We start from the raw sequence: 20,874 nt of genomic DNA on the forward strand, positions 1-20,874 counted from the left end.
CCAGGTGCCTAAAGGGTCATGCTAGCCAGGTGCTGACCATCTCATGAATGCCTATGTGGATAAATAACTTGATGATCAGAGGAAGTCTCCCACCAAAGCCTTATAACCTGTTAGATAATTGTTGGAGTCCAAAACCTTAGCATACCCTGAAACAAAATTAGAGTGGATTTCCCTCCAGCCTGATGAAATGGGCTCTCTTGAATGAGAAATAAAGTCAATTTATGGCAGTAAAAATTACGTTTTATACATAGCGAATTTTTGGGTTTTGATTCGTATCTGCTATAAAATCAAGAACTCAGACTGTTACTGAAGGAAATGCTCTGTGCCCTAATTCTGAGTCAAAAGCTACCTGATGATGGGCTTTCCAACAATTCACTTCAGTTGGAAGCAAGGAATGACTTCATCCTTGGCTGGCTATACCTTGACCATCACTGGAAGGGAATAACCAAGGAAAAAGCAACAGTTGGAGCAACAGAGGGCCTCTTAGTTTAAGTAGAATAAATATCAACCCAAGTTAAAATCCATGATGGAGGAAAAAGAATCAAGTCAAACTTTTGCAATCAGACAAGGAACTGTCACATTTTCAGAATCAGAAGGGTTTACAAGCTGCTTATGAGCATGCTGCTTATCACTTAAATAGTGCTTGTTATATACCAAGCCCCATTCTAAACGATTAACCCACACAACCCTTACCACAGACTTACGAGGCGTATTATATTATTAGTCCCATTATGCGGATGAAGACTTGATGACACGTGGGAGTTTTGTGACCCTTCCAAGGTCTTATCGATGGTAACAGGCAGTTCTGAGTTTTGAACTTAGTGTAGCTACAGAGTTCAGCTTGACCAACACACAACGCTGCCTTTGCCCACGAAAAAAACCCACAAATCTCTGAATGGTATAACCTCCCAATAAAGAGACTATCATACCTTTTATTTTAAAGATGAGGAAATAGCAGCAAAGAAGGTAAAGAGATTTGCTCAGGATCATGTAGCTCAACACATCATTCATCTTTGTTTTATGTTAAATGATATTGATTGTCAGTCAAATTAACCACTTTGTTATTAATATTTCCCAAGAGGCAAATCAAAAGTTTTAAATCCAGCCTTTTATGGCCTTCCAGGAATTTTACCTAAAATGCTCTTGAGCTGACATGGGACCGCAGTGATGGGATGCCAAGTGGTCTCAGAGGCCAGAAAAAGCACCTTGATGGGTAATTCCCCTGGGTGTCTGGGACACAAGGCTGTGCCAGGAAACCACTTAACAGAAGAGCAGGCAAGAAATCAAGGAAAGGGAACCCAGGGGATTTCAGTGTAGTCATTTAGGAATAAGGGAATTTGATGCTGAGCAAGGTTTCCTCTACTCTTAATGAAACACCTAGGATTAGAAACCTGTGTTTTGTAAAGGTGATCTTTATGTTGCTTTATTTATGAAATATCAATTTCAAAACAAGATTCGTATGGAAAATTCCTCTCCCTACAAAAAGCAAAGGGATCATTTTGATTCTCCCTTGTCTTTTAACAAGGACTAGCATATAGCTGTACTGACTCATTGACATGTCCAAAGTCCATGTGACAAAGTACTGTTAAGGAAAATAAGACCCACTGCCATCTCCTGAAGAATTATTTAATTGTGGGCCGAATATATATATACATGTGTGTGTGTGTGTGTGTGTGTATATATATATATATATATATATATATATATATAAATCCATCATGGGGACAAGATATTGCAACAAGAAAGCTGTGTTATTTAGATCACTGGACATTTAGTGACCTCTCATGTTAATCCTTTCTGCTTTGGTTGCATTGACATGTCCTGTCATTGACAAGCTCAGACTTGCCTTTTAACAACCACTGTTGTTATCTGAAGGCTGAATAGATAATATTTAAAAAAAAAAAAAAGTCACTTACTCGTTTCTAACCTTTTCAACCCTTATTTCAATTTTCATCCCAAGAATACTCTTACTGATTGCAGAAAAAGAAACACACGATGGTGAAAATGATGCATCTGCAGACTTATAAAAAGACACCTTAAAAGTGAAAACAGAGGCAAAAAGTAATTGAACCTGTGCTGAGAGGCTAATGACAAAGCCCAAAGAAACAAAGAAATATGAGAGTTAACTTGGGCAACAATAACACACACTAAAACTCTTGCTACCAGAACCCTGAGTTGTTTCAAGTTAATGGTGGGAAGAAAGTGCTGTATACTTAAAACATAATCACTGCTGTCATTGTCAAGGTCCTATTTATTAAGTTAGAAAAATGTAACAGATTTGGAAATTAGATAGAAGAAACACATTTTTAATTTTTAAATGCCTGCTGAAATTCTAATGTTCTCTGTAATAAATACATTGTTTCAATATGGATGTATACCTACAAAGCTATAGAATTGTTGCTGTTGCCCAAAAGACACTAGAGGGGATACATCAACTCATGATCAACCGAATCGGATCGAATCTCTTTTTATTTTCCTTGAAGGAGCCTGGTTCTGGGGTTTTTGCCTAACCAAACAAACAACTAACTTCATTATGGCTTCTAGACAAACCATGCACTGAACAATATAGCAAAATGGAGGCAGTGGCCGAACCAACCCTGGCCTTTAAGTTAGTTTTCCAATACCTTCCACTCAGGCAAAGACAAATTTGGCAGGTACTTACCGCATTGAAATTGGGGAAGAGGTTGACTGCAGCTGCAGTGTCAAGAGGAAAGGGAAGAAATGGTTTAATATCCAGCGATGGTTGCAAAGGAGGGGCTGGTGGACGGACAAGGGCCGGGAGAGCAGGACTCTGGCATGTACCACCTGTGAAGACCAGAGCAAAGGGAGCAATCAGGGACACCACGCATGGAAAAAAACACCAAAGTTGCTTTTGAGACAAAAAAGGCCAGCTTTGTGGGTCACTGGAAAAAACAAGACATGGACTCTATTGACCTCAACTGGGAACCGGCCAATGAGCAAATTTGCCATTAGGCAGAGGGAGCTAGTTGAACTGCTCCATTTTCCTTTGATTATAACTATCTGGTTATGTAAGTAACATCAACATTTCAAATGCCCCAACCTGTCTTTATTTTCCTGCCTAGAGCTCCAGATTGGGTCAGTCACAAATCTGCAACCAAGATCTCTGAATTCAAAGGGAAAACCCCTCCATCATGTACCCATCCCTCTTTGAAAACTAAACCACTCACAATATGCATTAAGTCTGAGTGCTTATTTTACAGAACTGCTCTTTGCTACCACATCCAAAACTCTGGCAGCAAGATGACATGAACTTGGCACATAAAAGAAATTTAACCTCGAACTCAGGCAGCTGTACCTTACTGCTCTAGCAACTGGAGGATTAAAAACCAGCAAAACCAGTGCTACGACGATGTCTGAACTATTCAGCACCCCTACAGCTCTGAGTATTCAACAACTCCCTGCCTCCCTCCCAGTCATGAGTAGGTGGAATTTAGATGGCCACTGTTGAGCAGGCAGTGGGAATATTATGCCAACAAAGACATCCCCTTTGCATGCCAGTAAGTAGCCAGCCTTTTGCAAGAGAGCACATACATTTGCCCCGTTATAGGACTCCGCCACACTCAGGAGCTGGAAGGATGGAAGCCCATCTTTAGTGTTCAGTCTCCCATATTTTGGTAACATTCCAAAACATCAATTTGCTGTTAATTAAAGGCTGTTTGAATCCTAGGAAACTGTTAAAATATGCCAGCATTCTTCTAATCTGAGAGGCAAGCAACAGACTGTAAAAACCTGCTCGTGAGAATCCAACAAGCATCAGGAAAGCAAAATGCAGTGGGATTTTTTTCTCTCTAACAGTAAAGAATTCTAGGAGACATGCTTGTGCCACTTACTTGCCTGCCATCTCGTTTTTAAAAACAAAGTAGAGTGAGTCTCCTCGTATAAATTGCCTTTGCAAATTTCACAACAAACTCTCTGGCCAACTGCACACAGAACATCATCTTGCCCTCAATCAGTTACCTGAGCGCAAAATTAACATTCTGAAAATGATTCCTCAATGATAAATCCAACCCTATGGAGCCACGGAGGATCTGCTAACAAGGTAGATGACTTAGTACCTATAACAGAAGCCATCAGCACAGGATTTAATTAACCATACACAAGAACCATCAGCTCTCCTGCTCCCAGGTATAAAATCAGCTGGAGCCAAATTAAGAAAAACAGTATTTTCCCCCACTGTCTTACCTTCCTTCTTGAAATAATAATAGCACGGCCAACAATAGCAAAGTCAATAACTGAAGTCTGTAATCAGTAAACTAATTTTCAAAGTAGTACAAGGCAGCAAATAAAGGGCAGATGTCAAAACAAATAGAGATAACAACGAAATATAATGTCTACATTCACCAGAGCACACTATAAACTTAGTTTATTGTCCACTTGGTAGTGTATTGAGTTTGAGTGTGTAACCATTTTTAGAGAGGGCATCCATAAAACTTTAGTGATAGACCTGTCATGAGTTTAGTGTTGTTAAAAGTTTCTCTTTTAATAAAAATTTTAAAAACCAAAATAAGTTTTTGGATGGTACATCTTTAAAAAAACTCAGAAGTAAGGCCAGGTGTGGTGGCTCGCGCCTGTAATCCCAGCACTTTGGAAGGTCAAGGCGGATGGATCACTTGAAGTCAGGAGTTCAAGACCAGCCTGGCTAACATGGCGAAACTCCGCCTCTACTAAAAATACAAAAATTAGCCAAATGTGGGGTGCACACCTGTAATCCCAGCTACTTGGGAGGCTGAGGCAGAAGAATCACTTGAACCCAGGAGGCAGAGGTTGCAGTAAGCCAAGATCGCACCACTGTACTTCAGCCTGGGCGACAGAGCAAGACTCTATTTCAAAAACAAAAACTCAGAAGTAAAGTAAGATTTGGTTGAAATCAGTGATGTGGTGAAATTTAAGAAGTAATTTTAAATTACTTTTATTTTTGTTGTTGCTTTTGAGACAGGATCTCACTCTATTTCCCAGGCTGGAGTGCTGTGGTGCCATTATGGCTCACTGTAGCCTCAACCTCCTGGGCTTAGCTGATCCTATCACCTCAGCCTCCCAAGTAGCTGGGACTACAGGCGCATGCCACCATGCCCACCTAGTTTTTGTACTTTCAGTAGAGACGGGTTTTTGCTATGTTGCCTAGGCTGGTCTCAAACTTCTGAGCTCAAGCAATCCACCCACCTCGGCCTCCCAAAGTGCTGGGATTACAGGTGTGAGCCACCATGCCCGGCCCTAAATTACTTTCATTTGTGTCACACATCATTCTTTGCAAACGATATTCATATACATTCACCTGGTTTGATTCTAAGATTTCAGAAATTAGGTAAGGGTTAACAACATAACATGTAGAGAAAAAGAAATATGTTGATAAACTCTGCAGTTGTTTATCTTGCTTCCGCAGAAAATACCATGCTTATAATTACAAGAATGCAATTTAGCAAGAAAATATTCTACAATTGTTTATTTTAAGTCCTCCTCTGGTTTAGGGTATCCAAAGAAGTTAAGGAATAGCTCAAGCTGATTGTTTATCTAGCACAATGAGAGATATAAATAATAAAAATATGTCCATTCAATTATCATGTAAATTTAATTTCCCATTCTCTCTTTTACGATATCTATTTCATTTATACTTGTATAAACAGTTCAAGGTCCTCTCTCAATGTTGCAACTGGAGTTTCCTTCCTAGGGGTTAAAAAAAACCTTCAAAGAAGAGTCATAAAAACCTTAGAAAGTTCGAAAAAATATTTAAGCTCATCTCTTCTCACCTGTTGGAAGAGAGCAATGTATAAGATTGTAGGAAAGCAGAGGACATGTGTCTACATATTTTTAGACTATCTGCTATGCAAATACAGGTGTAGGGATGCTGTGGTTCTGATTCCCAGAGCCCCCTTCGGCACCAAGGCACTCCTTTCAGCTGCTTGGAGTGCTGGTGGCTGATGTCCCTGGCCTGAGAGCCTCTACAAATTGCCCTGGGCCAAAGGGAGCTGCCTCACCTAAGGTGACCCTTAAGTGGAGGAGTTGATAGCTCCAAGCAATGACTGATTTCATGCAGGAGTTTACTGGCTTTGCCCCCTTGCCTCAAAGCAGGAAAACTCTGAAGCTCTATTTTACCTCCAAAGTTCCTCATGGCATCTAGGGTAGGCTGAGGCCTCTGCTGTGACTACATCACAGTCCAGCTCCTTCCTCTTCCCAATCCTATATCCCTCACGTCTCACAAATGATGTTTCCATGAGCACTCCCTAATAAAGTCTCAGAGCTCACTTTCAGAATAACTTGATCTGTGACACCAGGATACAGCAATTCAGGTGTTTAAGTAAAATGTAAAATTGCTTTATTCTAAAATAGATGCTTGCCTCCAAACCTATAGCACTGATATTGAGGCACGAAATCGAAGCTACTTCTTAAAAATTATCTGTGACTAACATTTCTGCTTTTGAAATCTGGATTAGTCCTAAAATATTTTACTTGTACCAATCTGTACTTGCTCAGCAACAAGAATACTATTTGCAAATACTGCAAAATCAAAACTGGCAAATATAATATGTTTCATCTGTAAAGCAAATTAAAATATTCTCTTTGAGAAAATAGCTATTTCATTTTCCCATATTTAAATAGAAACTATTGCATCTAAGGTATGAATACATGTTTATTATTTTACTTATCATAAAATTATCTTGATAACTATAAACATGAAAATGTATAATAGATTTGTAGACATTTCTATAGGTGAGAAAGTTTTGTTCTTAATGTTTACCAACAATGTCACTTTATTCATTGGAATGTCACATTTCTGGAAATATTCATATTCTTAATTTGAAGCAGGTCTTTTAAAGCCTCCATGGAGTAGGGTCAGAAAAATATATAAACTCTATGTCTAGTACCACATATTTCATAGCCTATGCTATTTTATCACACAGTTTTAACAAATTAGTCTGATTTCAGAGAAGTTACTATCTCTCTACACCAAAATTTGTTATGTGACATTAAAGTCAACAAATGACAAAAGCATTTATTAGTACAGAATAGCAATCAATACTGAATAAGGTATTGAATAATTAATGTAAACTAAGTGATCATTAATGTTCACAAAATTCTTCTCCCTCCTTTTTTGATGTTTTTGTTAGCATATGTTTAGAATTTAAGTTTCAAATGCGAACTATAGAATAAACATAATAAATATTGTTGTGGTCAATTTAAAAGGGCCGTATATTCACAAAAGTACTAACTTGTGAATATGAAAAAACAAAAACAGAGTTACTAATTCCTAAGTATTTGTTAATAGAGACTGAGAAAGTAAGACACATTCATTTCAGAAGTTTGCATTTTTGAAAAGCAAATTAATATGTAAATTTAGACATGTTTGTTTTGATAATTCACACAGATAAATAGGAACTCTAAACCAGTGGTTGTCATTGGAAATTTACTGTATTAGATAATATATATAAAGTGCCCCAACACAGTGCCTGGCCAACTGGCGCTCACCACATGAGAAATATATTTTTTAATGAACCGAAGAACTTCCAAAGCAGCTACTTAGGCCTTCTGAAAGCAGTCAATCAAGATAATTTTAAAGCTACCTTCATTTTTTTCTCTTCGCTTATCTTGACTGCCTCAGAAGAATGATCACAATAAGAGGTTACTTTGTAAATTAATATATTGAAATACTCCATGAGAGTGCGGTGGTTTTCTTTCCATAATACAACGCTTTTAACCTTGAACTTCTGCACTCAATCCATTCAGCATTCGTCAGTCACAGACATCCTGCCTGACAACTTCATCTTAATCTTAACCTTAATCTACTACTTAATCTTTCATTTCCCCAGATGACAAAACTGAAGTTCAAAATGATCAGGGATTGCCACTGTTAAATATTCATGCCAATGGAGAATTTCGTGCATCATTAAAATATATATATATTGATAGAAAACAGCAGAAACATCTAATTTCCTGCTAGGATCATTTCTATAGTATCTTTAGTATCTTTTCCCTACATCATCAACTTATCTGTATTGAAATATGTATACTTATTTATATTAAAATATATATGCACTTATTTATATTGACATAAATACTTATGTTGAAATTATGTGTTTTTCAATAATAAGCTATGATTACATTACTAAACTCCTCCAAACATTCACATATAGCAGGAAATCATATAGAGTATTTTGTATAATATTAGATCCTAAGTAGTTATTTAATAAGCAACTAATTTTACATACATGGAGAATTATTCAAATCCATTTTCAAATATTTCAGTTAGAATTTGCTATGTCCACGGGGCAAGAGAGGGACTCACTATAGGAATTCAGAGGTCTGTGTGATAGTAGGCATAAAAACTTTAGATCTGATCCTACTAATAAGAAGTCAAAAATAAATAACGGCATAAATGCTGAGAAATAAAAATGAAATCCTGAGCACCCCCCCCCCCCCCACTGACTGAACGAATCCCCTTTGGCCAAGGAGAACCCAAAGAAACCTTGAAAACTGAGTTCCCAGCCATGAAGGGATGGGAGATCAGACACGCCTACTTATACCCCCTCCCTCACTAACAGCCATTAGCCTTTCTTCCTTATGGGCTAACCAGAAACTAGCCCTTTCAACCAAACAACTGATGCTGCTCCGTTTTAAGTTTCCACAAAAAAAATGGACCAGCATTCCTTCTGGGTAAGAGACCACCGATGGCAGAGTGCTTCTTGCCAGTCTAGGGAGAATACGCAGTGAAGGTTTTTGTGTCCTCTGCTACCCTATTTGACATCAGAGGGCTCCAGACTTCAGCCTTGGATCGTGCTAACATCGCCATTTTTTGAACACAGGTCCCATGGAGAGGCATAAAGCTCAGTTGTGCATGTACATCTTCTACTTTCATAAATATTCATGGCTCCTTTTATAGCTTATTACACATGTATTTGGCCACCTCTTTCAGCATAAATTCCTGTTCCCTTCGTCCCTTCCTCAAAGTGTCTGTTTCTGGCTTCTGGTTGGAGGCTATGCTTCCCCGCCTGTCAGAATGGCCAGCCTGCAGGCTGCAAACGTTTATGAAAAATAAAGCTCTCCTTTCCAAATTTAAGAATATCATCATTCTTCAGTTAAAAAAGCAAAACTTGATTCGGCCAAAACATTGGCCATGGAGTGCTGTAGTTAATGGAATTGGCCAGCCAGGGTGGGAGTAAAGCTAGAGAATATAGATAATTTAATATATCTATTCATTAATTGGCATGGATTAGCCTTCTATCCTCTTAATTCCTTTAAAACACACAATTCTGCCAGGTATCTCTTATAATATCCAATGTATAAAATCAAAAGCCAAGCTTCTAGGAAGCAAAATATCTTACCAGAAAGAAACTGAACAACTCTAATGATTTTTAATGCACTGATACAAATAGCTTTTGAACTAAAACAACAATATGATAAAAACAAAAAAAAACAACAATTTAAAAAATACACCTTACAGAATCATTTTGTCAAATTAGTTCCCAGACATAATTTGTTAAAGCCAGCTATCTTATGAGAGGTTTTTATGAAAGGAAGGTGGAAGGAAGGAAGGAAGGGTCACCTTCCTTGTGAAGGAATATTCAGTATTTATCGCTGATTTTTATCCCCAGCATGGGAACATGCTGGCACTGCCTTATATTTGAAGAAGAATCCAGAAAGATATGAATATCATATCAAATATGTTTCAAAATCCCTCAAATTTACATTCTTTAACATCTGCTGACCAAATCGGATAAATAAATATGTGTTTGTCACATTCCCTTGCATGTCTGCCTCTCAAATATTCAAGGTTGTTGGTTGGGGATAACAATGAGCAATTTTCCTGTTGGGATTTTTTACTCTTTGTCTAGGAAAATTGTATGTTTACCCATATTTCCTTAAACCTCAGTCATCCAAACTCCATCCAGTTCCCATCTCTGTCAACAGAATGATATAACTAAAAACATATTTTGACATAATATTTGAATTTAGTATGATTTGGTAACCATTTTTCTTTCGTTGTTTCTTTTTTTTTTTTTTTTCTTTTTTTCTCCCCGCCCCTCTCCTCTGTTTTGGATTGTTGATTCACTGACTAGGTTTCAGAAAGTTGATCCAGCACTTACTATAAAGCTCCTCATTGACCTAAAGTGAACTGGCCTTAGCAGCTCAACTCAAATGTTGAAACTCAAGGTCTGATCCCATAAGGGCAAGTTGTCAGCCCTAATCCACACAGGATGGTGACTGCTGTCTCATACATCCTGCTTATGACCACAGAGAGGAATGAGGTGAGAATGGGAGTATGAGTCAGGGCAATTGGAGCTCCATTCTGGAAATACTGATTCAAAAACATTTGCCCATGTCAATGGTCAGTGATTCGATCTTTTCCCGTGAAGGAAATCACATGGAAGTGATCTGGGTTTCCCCTTGTCCAAATTATTTATTCATTTTCAGTTGTGATATTTAAATATTCCAGTAAGTCACCTCAACACACTTGGAAGGAAGCTAGGAAAGAAGCACTAATAGTATTTTATCTGTCACTGTCATTAAATGCCGCGACCAAAATCAAAACACTGATAATTATCCAGTTGCCAATATCCTGAATCAAGGTCTCCACTAGAAGAAAAACGGGATCTCTCACTTATTTAACTAACTTTGATGACAATTTCTGGTGCCTGAAACATACTAGAGAAAAATTATGTTAGGAGTATCAGGCAAGGAGTTTTAAATATTTAACCCCAAATATCCCTCTGTACTGCAGCCCCTTTGTCAGGTAGACAGTGAATAATTCAGGACAGGTGCCTGCTTTATAGGAAATCAAAAGATTTTGCCTGGAATATTCCTCTCAAGTTTACCGCTAGTGATATAGAATATAAAATCACAAAATTTCCCTCCAGAGGAATTTCTTAAAATTTAATTTCACACCATCAATCATAACTAATAAAAGAGGTATCATGCTGGGATGTCTAATATGGTGGCCATTGACAGTCACATGTGACTATTTTAAATTTGAATGAATTAAAATTAGTAAAATAAAACAAAATTCAGTTCTCAGTCACACTAGCCGCATTTCAAACGTTTGATAGCCACATGGGGCTAGAGGCTTCTGTATTGTACACTGCACATATAAAACACTTCCATTCTCACAGAAGGTGCTATTGGACATTACAGCCCCAGTGCAAAGCAATGTTCTCAAGCAGCAAATAATTTACAGATAAGATGCTTGATACAGTCTGTTTCAAAACGAATTGCTAATGGGAGAGAAACTCTTGCTTTCTCCTGGGTCCTTTGACTTTTCAGATTGAGGAGAAGAGTTTTCTCAGAGCTGAATGTGTCACTGTCAGAAGCCAGACACCGTTGGGACCATGCCAGAAAGAAATCATCGTCCATTTCTAGAGATGACCATGGCAGTCTACGAATCTTCATGTGTGAGCAATGATGATAATACTCAAAGAACTAAATTTTTAAAAAGTTAATGATTAAGTAAACACTAATGAATAATGTGTACTTTAGATAAAAATGATATCACGTTTTTGAACCAAGCATGCATAAAGGAGCCAGTCATAGGGCAAATGAGTGTTTATTAGTATCTGATAACCCTTGGAAGTACAATCACAAAGTTTTCATTTCTGCCAACAAGTTGTGTCAAAATGTAGTCTCATTAATGGTCAAGTGTTTAAACTAAGCTAATGTATGCAGTTAAACCTGCCTTACTACATCTGTCTCTCAGGGAAATTTCACCCATGATATCTAGGCTTTGGTCATCTCACTCTTTAAAAAGAAAAAATAATGCTAAAATCTTGTTACATGGTCTTGTTTACTCATGATCTGTACCTCTTAATTGAGACTTGCCTGCACGAACTTCTCTGTGCCAGTGGGGCTGGGCAAAAGGGAGAGACTGTTTAGAAAAGGAAAGAATGGTCAACATTGTCTCAGGCTGCAGAAGGATCAAGTAAGATGGTAATGTCTGATAGATTTAATGTCATGGAGATTTTTGGTGACCTTTACGAGCCATTTAAGTGCAGTCATTTATGTGGGTCGCATTACAGAGAAGCCACTTTTGAGGAGGGTGAGGAATGAGTGAGGGTATCATAATGGAGACCAATGGAGACAATTATTTTCTCCACTTTGACTGGGAAGGAAAAGTAGAGTGGGACACTATACATATGGGTAAATAAGCCTGATAGGCATAGAAAGGAACTGATTCAATCCAGAATATCTAATAAAACTCACTTTTGGAATGTCACATTTCAACTAGCAATTTAGACCCCAAAATGTGAATCATAAAATGTAAATTATAACCCCTGAAAGCATAGTAAGCAATGTAATTTGTGTTATCTAAGTTACATTGCACCCAACTTGCTCTTGAAACCTCCATCAAAGTATGACTAAGAAAACCAATCATCTATTCCTGGTGCAGGATGCAGCTCAAACACGAGTTACTCTATTCAGTATTTCCTGGACATCTCTGTAGAAAGATCACTCCCTGGTGCCCTGCTCTGGCCTGCACAGGCTTCCTTCTAGCCAACATTACTAGACTTACTTGACTTTGTATCTGTCTCCCTATATGAGGAAGCTGTTTGTTAAGAAGAATATCTGTTCCATTCATTCTTGACTTCTATATATTAGGAGGTTCGTGGTATCTATTAAGTGACTTGTGTATTGTTTTAGAAATGGATAGATGGATGGATGGATGGATGGATGGATGGATGGATGCATGGATGGATGGATGGAAAAATGAGTGAGCAAACAAATGAATACATGAAGCTGAATCATCACAGCCTGCTAAGATATTGTACCCATTTTTTTATTGTGTCCAAATTAACAATGGTGTACATTTACAAACCAGCAGCTTCTTTGAAGAACTAGAAAAGAAAAGCGGATTAAACTATCAGAGTTTATTGGAGTGTACTGCTAAAAGGTGAGAAACATTTTATCAAAGATTTTTAGTGCAATTAAGCTCCCATTATTGTTTTCTTCAGAAAAATAAATGGCCCAAACACACTAAGTCCTAGGCTTTTTATTTTATTAACATCTTTTCCTCTATCTTTCTTAAACATGGATTTCATTTTTAGGTGTAAATTTATGCTATCTCATAAACAACTCCCCTTGATTCCCGTGGCATAAAAGCAATATTATTTCTACTTCCATACACTGGGTACTGTACTGGGTCCTCTGTAGGATAGCTCCTTTGATCTTTTAATAGTCTAGTGAATAAAGAAATGGAGCAGTAGTAAGGTTAAAACAATTGCTCAAGTTCATGCAGTTAGTAAGTGGTAGAGCCAGGATTTGTCAACAAACATTCTGCTTCCAGAGTGTAAGTTCTTATATCTACATTTTATTCAGAGATTGCCCTTTTTTGATGAAAGGTGGTAGAGAAAAAATGTATAAACAAAAAGCTAGTTTCAATTAAACTTTGCCAGAGCAAGTCAAATCAGTATATACTAAGAGGCGATCATTTGTAAGGCAAAGGATTATTCAAGAAGCAATTTCATAAGCATCTTGCCTCCACAAGTTTATAATGTTTATAATCCAGTATATTGTAGATTATCCATATGTTGAGTCTACCAGATAACCATGTGTTTTTCCATAGGTATTAGATTTGTATTCTTTTTGTATCAACTCATTATTTATTCAATTGTCCCTTTTATTTTGCCTGCATAGTTTAGAAGAACAAAATAGAAACTAAGTTTGCATTCAACGTAACTAATTCTAATTAATGATGATAGCTCTAAGAACATTCACTTGATTGTGAATGTTTTCACTCAATGTTCCGTTGTGATTTTTTTCCACATTTTAATCTAATGTTATTTCATAAAGACCACGGCACAAAATTCCTAGGAAATCTAACTGTTGTTGGCATGTCACTGTCACCAACATCAAATTAAATAAAATTTATTAAGAACAGTGAATACCACACTGTCACTGTTTTAAGGGCCTATATTTAGCACATCTCTAGCATTTGCAGTACCCATTAGCTTCCAAGGTTTAGGAACTGTGAGTTCTTGGATTCCACTGCTTTGGTGAACATTCTTACAAACTCTATAATACCAAAAAGATACTCTGATTTCAATTTCCTTAAGAACATTCCCTGCGGAGCTGACTTGAGCTCTGTTTAGTCTCGGCCTCAATGTGATTGTTTCTTCTGGCAGGTTGTGCTTAAAACAAACCTTACTTTATATTTTCTTTTAATTCTGAAACATTTAGTCTTTGGAGAAGATGTAAAATCAGTTCCTAATGGAATTGTAGTAATTGTGGAATCCCAAAAAGGATTTACTTTAAATGGAAGAGAAATAAAATGCCTATTAAATTATTGTAAGCAAGAAGATCCACACAACCATATTTTATTTTTATAAGGAGTCCTGTCCCTTTGAGCCTATATTATGGTCTAGGTTCTTTGCTAGATAACTTTACATACATTATTTGTATAAACAATGAAGATATCCTTATTTTCATTTTACAGGTGAAGAAAAGGAGGTTTAGCAAGATCATCTTACTCAAGATAAACCACTCGCTAAATGGTAGAGCTAGGTAGAATTAGAAACCAGATAGGGATGATTTCAAAGCCCATATGTATTTTTTTTTATTGTATTATACCTCTCTCCTTTTCAAATATCTACCAAGTCCTGATTTCCACCAAATTGAAAGAACAACTGATAGGAGCAGAAATGTCCTCCAAGGAAAGGACCTGCATTTTCACATTCAAATGGCCAGAAGGCAGCAGATAAAGGATTTACAAATCCAGAAAAAAAGAGAAACTGCTTATAGCCCCAGGTAGAAGAAAGTCCTCATATCAGGGTTAAGGAGCTATCACCAATGCAACACATAAGGAAAGGGACATCTATATTATGATAAAAGGAAAGACATCGTAAAATAGTGCAGTTAAACACAAGGATTAAAGCTAAACTAACATGAAAGGGACGCAAATAATCAGTGGGACTTGTCATTGCTGGGGGCCATGTCAGTGGAGATAATGAGCATTAAAGGCTAAATCTGAGGCAGCTTTTGGGAGGGTCCCTGGGCCCTGAGAATCCCAGCACTGACCAGAAGTCCAAGATCAGAGGCCAAGGTTAATGAGAAAACACAGGTTTTTCTGGTTGACATCATCATGTTCTCACCCTCTTGTGAATTGCAGCCTAAATATACAAATCTGGAGCTTGGCATGAGGCACATATACATCTTGACTTGTACAACTAATTCCCATCCATTTTGCTCAACTCAGGCTGAGCCAGAATTAACTGACTAATGCAGAATGCCACAGAAATTGCATCTGATTTTTCTTTGGCTGCAGATTCACTAGAAGCTCATGTTCTTACTATTCCTTAGAATTTGGGAGTCTAGAAAAGCACAGGCCTAAATAAATTTCTAAGAGAGAAATTTAATTTAACAATTAGAGTAAAATATTCTGGTAATGAAATTGTATTCTGCTAGTGTGTGGGGGATCATATAGACTGAATTATTTAAAGCAGTCCCAATTTCAAATAATAATAACCAGTAAAATAATAATAATAACCACTCTAAATTTTGAGTAGTTTATATATACATAGGCTGTTAATTTTCATAGCAATTCTGTTAGTCCTTAATAATTTAGTTTTTTAGTTGTGGAAACTGGGGAATCTATGAAATTAAGTACTCTGTAGCAGCTAATTCAACCTATGCGTACATAGATTGATTGATTTTAATGCTCGTTCTTTTTAAAAATCATATTATCTGTATTGTCCCCATAAGCCAAGTATAAGAATCCATTATACCACTCCCCTTCTAGTACTCAGGGCATATATTATTCATCAATTATATTTCCAGTTGGCCTCAGAATCCTCCTTAACACAACATACCAGTATCTAATCCAGTTAATCACAGTTTGCTATCCCCGACACAAACCCTCAACATTAGGGCATCCAAACCTCTCTGTAAGTTTTGGAAGACAGACAATAGAATAATGCTGACAGTTTCCTTATACCTCTGGCAAAGTGTCCAATCATCTTTTGGTTAGAATCCAGTGAGAGGACTAAGAAAGGCATCTGATTTGTCTGTCAAAGCTTGCCCAGGTTACGAAGATAACTGGAGACCTACATTTGTAACTCAGTAAATGGGAGACTTTCATTCCTGGACATTCTGCAACAGCCAGTGTTGACCTGGTAAATCTACTTGAGATTCCCTCATGATTCCAATGTGACTGAATGCCTTGAGAATATACAACTCCCTCACAGCTATTCTTCTTTATTGATATGTCTTAGACAGTAGAAGTTCGTGAAGTGACCTAATCACTGTAAACCCAAACAGTTTGTAGAAAACACAACAACAAATAACCCTAAAAGGAAACTGGAGAAGGGGCTCTGATCACAGCCTCAGGAATTGGAGTTAGTCCCTTCAAATTCATGGGCCTGTTTGACTTAAATTGTAAAGATTATTTTGTGCTTTTGAAAGGACATTAATCCCAAAGGAAGAACAAACAGAATGAGTCAAATTGCTTTGAGCAGGAATGCCTGCTGACAGGGGAGAGAAATTCTGTAAGAAGCACGGCTTCTGAAATTGGCCCTGCATTTTCCTGAATGATTCTGATCTGTATTGCATATAGTTTTCAAAAGTCATTATGCTTTCCAAGTGCTAAATATTTGCTTCCCAAGTTATCAGTGTCATTATGACCTTTTCTTGCCTATTTATACAATTTAATGTCCTCCTTTAAGCGAAGATAAGCAAACTACTTTTTAAAAATTTTGTAAATTTATGTTGTTCTTCAACTGCTCTCTGCCCTTCAAGGTTCAGCTGAAAGGCCCTGCCACCCACCCCCCAACCCCATCCACTTAGCATGATAGTCAATTTTCCCTTTTGCAAACTTCTACAGAATATTCTAAGTGCTTAAGAGGACAGGCTTTGTCATCAGAAACCTGCATCCAAATTCCAGTGTTTTCATGTCCAAAGGAAATTAACAGCTATTTCGGTTCTCCTTCTATAAAATAAGAATAACAGCTAAATTCCAGGATTTCTGTAAGGCTTACAGGGAGAAATAATAGAGTAAATACTAAACTATAGTAACTATTCTTAATGTCTTTTTTACTCATTTTTTATCAAAATGATATGAAATAATGGAATATATTTTATTAAATTTTTATTTTATTAGCATTATTGCTTAAATCATTAATTGGTATATCTCTTATGATACTTACATTTTGTTTGCTAGTAATTTGATTCTGAGTTAAGCTTTTGAAGGGGAGTATACATGGCTGGGTCATCTTAATTTTTTTCTATGGTGTCTAAGAAAGAGTTTTGAAAATTATAGGCACCCAAGTACTTTTCAGTGAATGAATAAGTAAGACATTGTTGCTTTGAAAGCTAATCCAGAGAGAAGAAATGAAAATGGCAAACTATACTTAATGTCATTAATACTATTAGGTACCTGTTTTCAATGTGCTCATTGTGAGATGGTAGGCATAGGAAACAATATTGAAAAGAGAGAGAAAGAACAAAAAGGAAGGGATGGAAGGAAGGAGGTTTGGAGGGAGGGAGACTAGCAGGGAGGGAAAATAGCAATTTGGAGAAATAATTATATCCAAGCGACTTACTTGATTGACCTCGATAGAACTGTTAGTGAGGCAGCCTGTGAGTAGCACTAAAAATACCCCCAAGTCATCCTATATGGAAATACCCACTCTTAAATGATCTCATGGTAACCCATAGAAGTATATGTCTTTTAAACTGGAAAGTGATCAACCAGGAGTGTGGCATTATCTGACAAAATATTGTATGAGAGAGACTCGCTCAGTGCCTAATACATGGTAAGTACTCAAAATATGATAGCTGACTTGGAATCTGGGACGTAAATATTTAATATTATTTATGGTCAGTGGAAAAATAGAGTCACACTAATTCACTTCCTCCCTTTTCAGCTTGTCCTCAGTTCGTTACCTGTTCTGTCACCTCTTCTCTCTTGGCTGCCCTCATCTTTCATTCCTCTCAGATTTACTTCTTGGCTCACTCGTTCTTTCTCACAAACATTCATTCAATATTTATTGGTTACTCACTCTCTTGAATACACTGGGTAAATTTCAATAAAAGTAAATGTGATATTAAGCCCTTTAAAGCAAGGTAAAGCAATAGTGAGAGAATAAGCAAAACACTTTTTTTAAGTTCTTGTTCTTGCCGGCTTCTCTTTTGGAATCATCATTTTCTCTTATTTAATAAAATAAAATTATCTTTCCTAACCATCAACTAAAAACAAGTGCAATTTTCTAATATTATCACATAGTAATAAAAAGACATTGGTAGACCACAATTTGTTCTTTCCTGTGTATTTTCAGAGTTTGCAACCCACTTCTTTTAGCCAGGAGCCACATGTGATGTTTAACTAATAATATCGGATATGATGACTGATGCTTTTTTATCAAAAGGTAATATGTTCTACTAATCACATGGACTAGAATCATGGCCATTCAATTTTATAAGTGGCTTTCTTGTTTATTTGCTATGCTTTCACCAACTACTCCAGCCAAAATTTTAGATGGCATATTGGCACTGGGGAAATATTGATAACAACTGTTTATGGCAGTCTTGCCTATAGCTTAAGAATTCCATTAGTCTAGCCAAAATTTTAGTTGGTTATTTTTTTTCACATATCCTAGCTAAATCTTAAGTGCTACACAGTTCAGCATAGAAATATCCTTTCTTCTCTACCCTTGTAGGCAAGCCCATAGTCAGACAGTCCCTTACATCGCCATGTTACACACACAGCCTTTCAATGGCTGCTGCCACAAGGCAGGGAGATGCTTTGGATTTTATTTCTGTATTTTTAAAATGTTGTCTTCCATTGAATTGCCCTTAGCTACATTTACATTTAGCTAGTCTGGGCTAGGTCTCAACTGACTGGTAAATTCCAATTACAGATCTGAGTGTAACAGAATTGTTTCAAGGAACTCAGAGTCTCCTATCACATTTCAGAGTATTATACTGTTGAAAGACATCTTAAGTCCTTCCCTGATAACGTAGGAATATGGTAAGGTAAACCTTCTGACAAAAAAAAATATTTTTATTTTAAATAAGTCATAGATTCAGAAAGCCTATGTGAATATATTCCATCAGTAAAAAAAAAAAAAAAAACCCTACATTTTTGGCACATGGGAAGTAAATTTGATTGGCATGAAACAAATTATGTTATTCATTATGTTTCTGGAAAGGTAAAGGCTGTACAATTGGTAAATTAAAAGTGATTATTTCAGTAATGAGATATTTCAGATAAGCAAGCTTTAATCTGCCAAAGGAAATGGCAGGGCATACCTCAAGGGGAGAGCTTAGGAAAGCTGGCTGACTCTCAAATAAATCTGTTTTACCAAAAGCACAAATATACATCACAGTTAAAGTGGGTAGAAGGGAAACCAAAGGAAACAGAACAATAGAGCTGCATATATTTGGAACACAAATGTACACACATGCATTTTCTAAAAGAATCCAGACTAAGAATGATAAAAAAACAAACAAACAAACAAAAAAAAACAAACAAAAAAGGAAATAAAACAATCAACCAAAAAAATCATGTGTATTTTTGGTGCTACAGATTAGAAAATATCAAGACTGTAAATCAAACTTAATGTGATGAAATGAGGGAAAGAGAAGGCAAAGATTTCATTGATTTACTGATCCATTGGCTCAGGTATTGAAAACATGGAAAGAAATGGGAAAACAAATGTAAAATGAAAGTTGGATACCTGGAGTATGTTTTATGAACTGGTCAGCCAGTGAAAAATATCAGATGATAGTGAAAACCATCATGACAAATGTTTGACATCATTGAGGCCAGACTCAGAAAGTGAGAATCAACCACAGTAAGTCTAACTGTTGGACCAATTTTGGAGGAAAAAAGAGTAATGTAAAGGATGTAAGCCACATTTGATGGATTACAAGCAAAGATATGGTTGGAAGATGCATAATTACATAGAAATCTAACAAAATAAAGAAGAGCTGAATCTTGGACAATTGGCAGGTTGGTTTGTTTTTAGTTTAGCTTTGTCCTTTTAAGTTAGAAGCCAGAAAGATTGGCTAAGTATGTTGAAAATCTAATAACTTATGAAAGATGTACACAACCTGGAAAATAGCCAAAGCAGAGAGACAGACATGATTAAAGGACAGGCAAGTAAGAGTAAGGGGAAAGCTAAAGGTACTGGCAACGTTTTTGTGAAGAAAAGAGACTCAGGGTGACTTAATTCCCTTCAAATATTTAAAAACTAACATAGAAAGAATGGTGAACAGATGTTCTTCATTTCCACTTAAGACAGAAAAAGCCATCAGAGGACTGAAAGGATAGTTGCAGTCATGTCTGGAAGAAAGGACACATTTTCAGGTCCTTTAATAGAAATGAAAGTCAAGAGTTAATCTTTTTTAGGGAAATGAGCCTCTAAATCTCATATTGCAATTTTGTGGGATTCACATGGAAGCTGTACAAAATTAGAGCAAGTTAGAACTGGATGAAACCTTAGCAATCAAGTAATCTACTTCCTGAGCAGGAGAAGACAAACTTTTTTTTTTTCCTTTGGGAAAGGGCCAGATAATTAATATTTAAGCTTTGTGAGCTATCAGTTCTATAGTGCAACTGCTAAGTCTGCCATTGTAGTGTGAAAGCAGCCATAGACAGTATGTAAACAAATGGGCATACCTATGTACCAGTAAGATTTTACTTTCTAAGATAGTCATCAGCCAGATTTGGTTCTCTGGCACCAGCTGTTGTTAGCTGACCCTGGTCCAGAGAGCACTGGCCCTCAAACTTTAGTGAGCATCAGAAATGCCTAGAGGGCTTATTAAGACACAAACTTCTGGTGTCTTCCTACCCCTACTTCAAGTTTTGATTTCTGAGTGGGAGCTGCTAATTTGCATTACTTACTAATTCCTAGGTAATGCTGATGCTATTGGTACATG

General features: G+C 36.9%; 1 protein-coding gene across 1 annotated transcript in view; it reads right to left on the minus strand.

Moving 5' to 3' along the window:
- The window catches only part of ZNF385D (zinc finger protein 385D), a gene marked incomplete in the record, with an annotated part of 956,631 nt that overhangs the window by 240,010 nt on the left and 695,747 nt on the right, over positions 1–20,874 (minus strand). The window contains 1 exon segment of the mRNA NM_001302426.1: positions 2,663–2,805.

The sequence above is a fragment of the Pan troglodytes genome, chromosome 2 (genome assembly GCF_028858775.2).
Source record: "Pan troglodytes isolate AG18354 chromosome 2, NHGRI_mPanTro3-v2.0_pri, whole genome shotgun sequence".
Lineage (NCBI taxonomy): Eukaryota > Metazoa > Chordata > Mammalia > Primates > Hominidae > Pan > Pan troglodytes.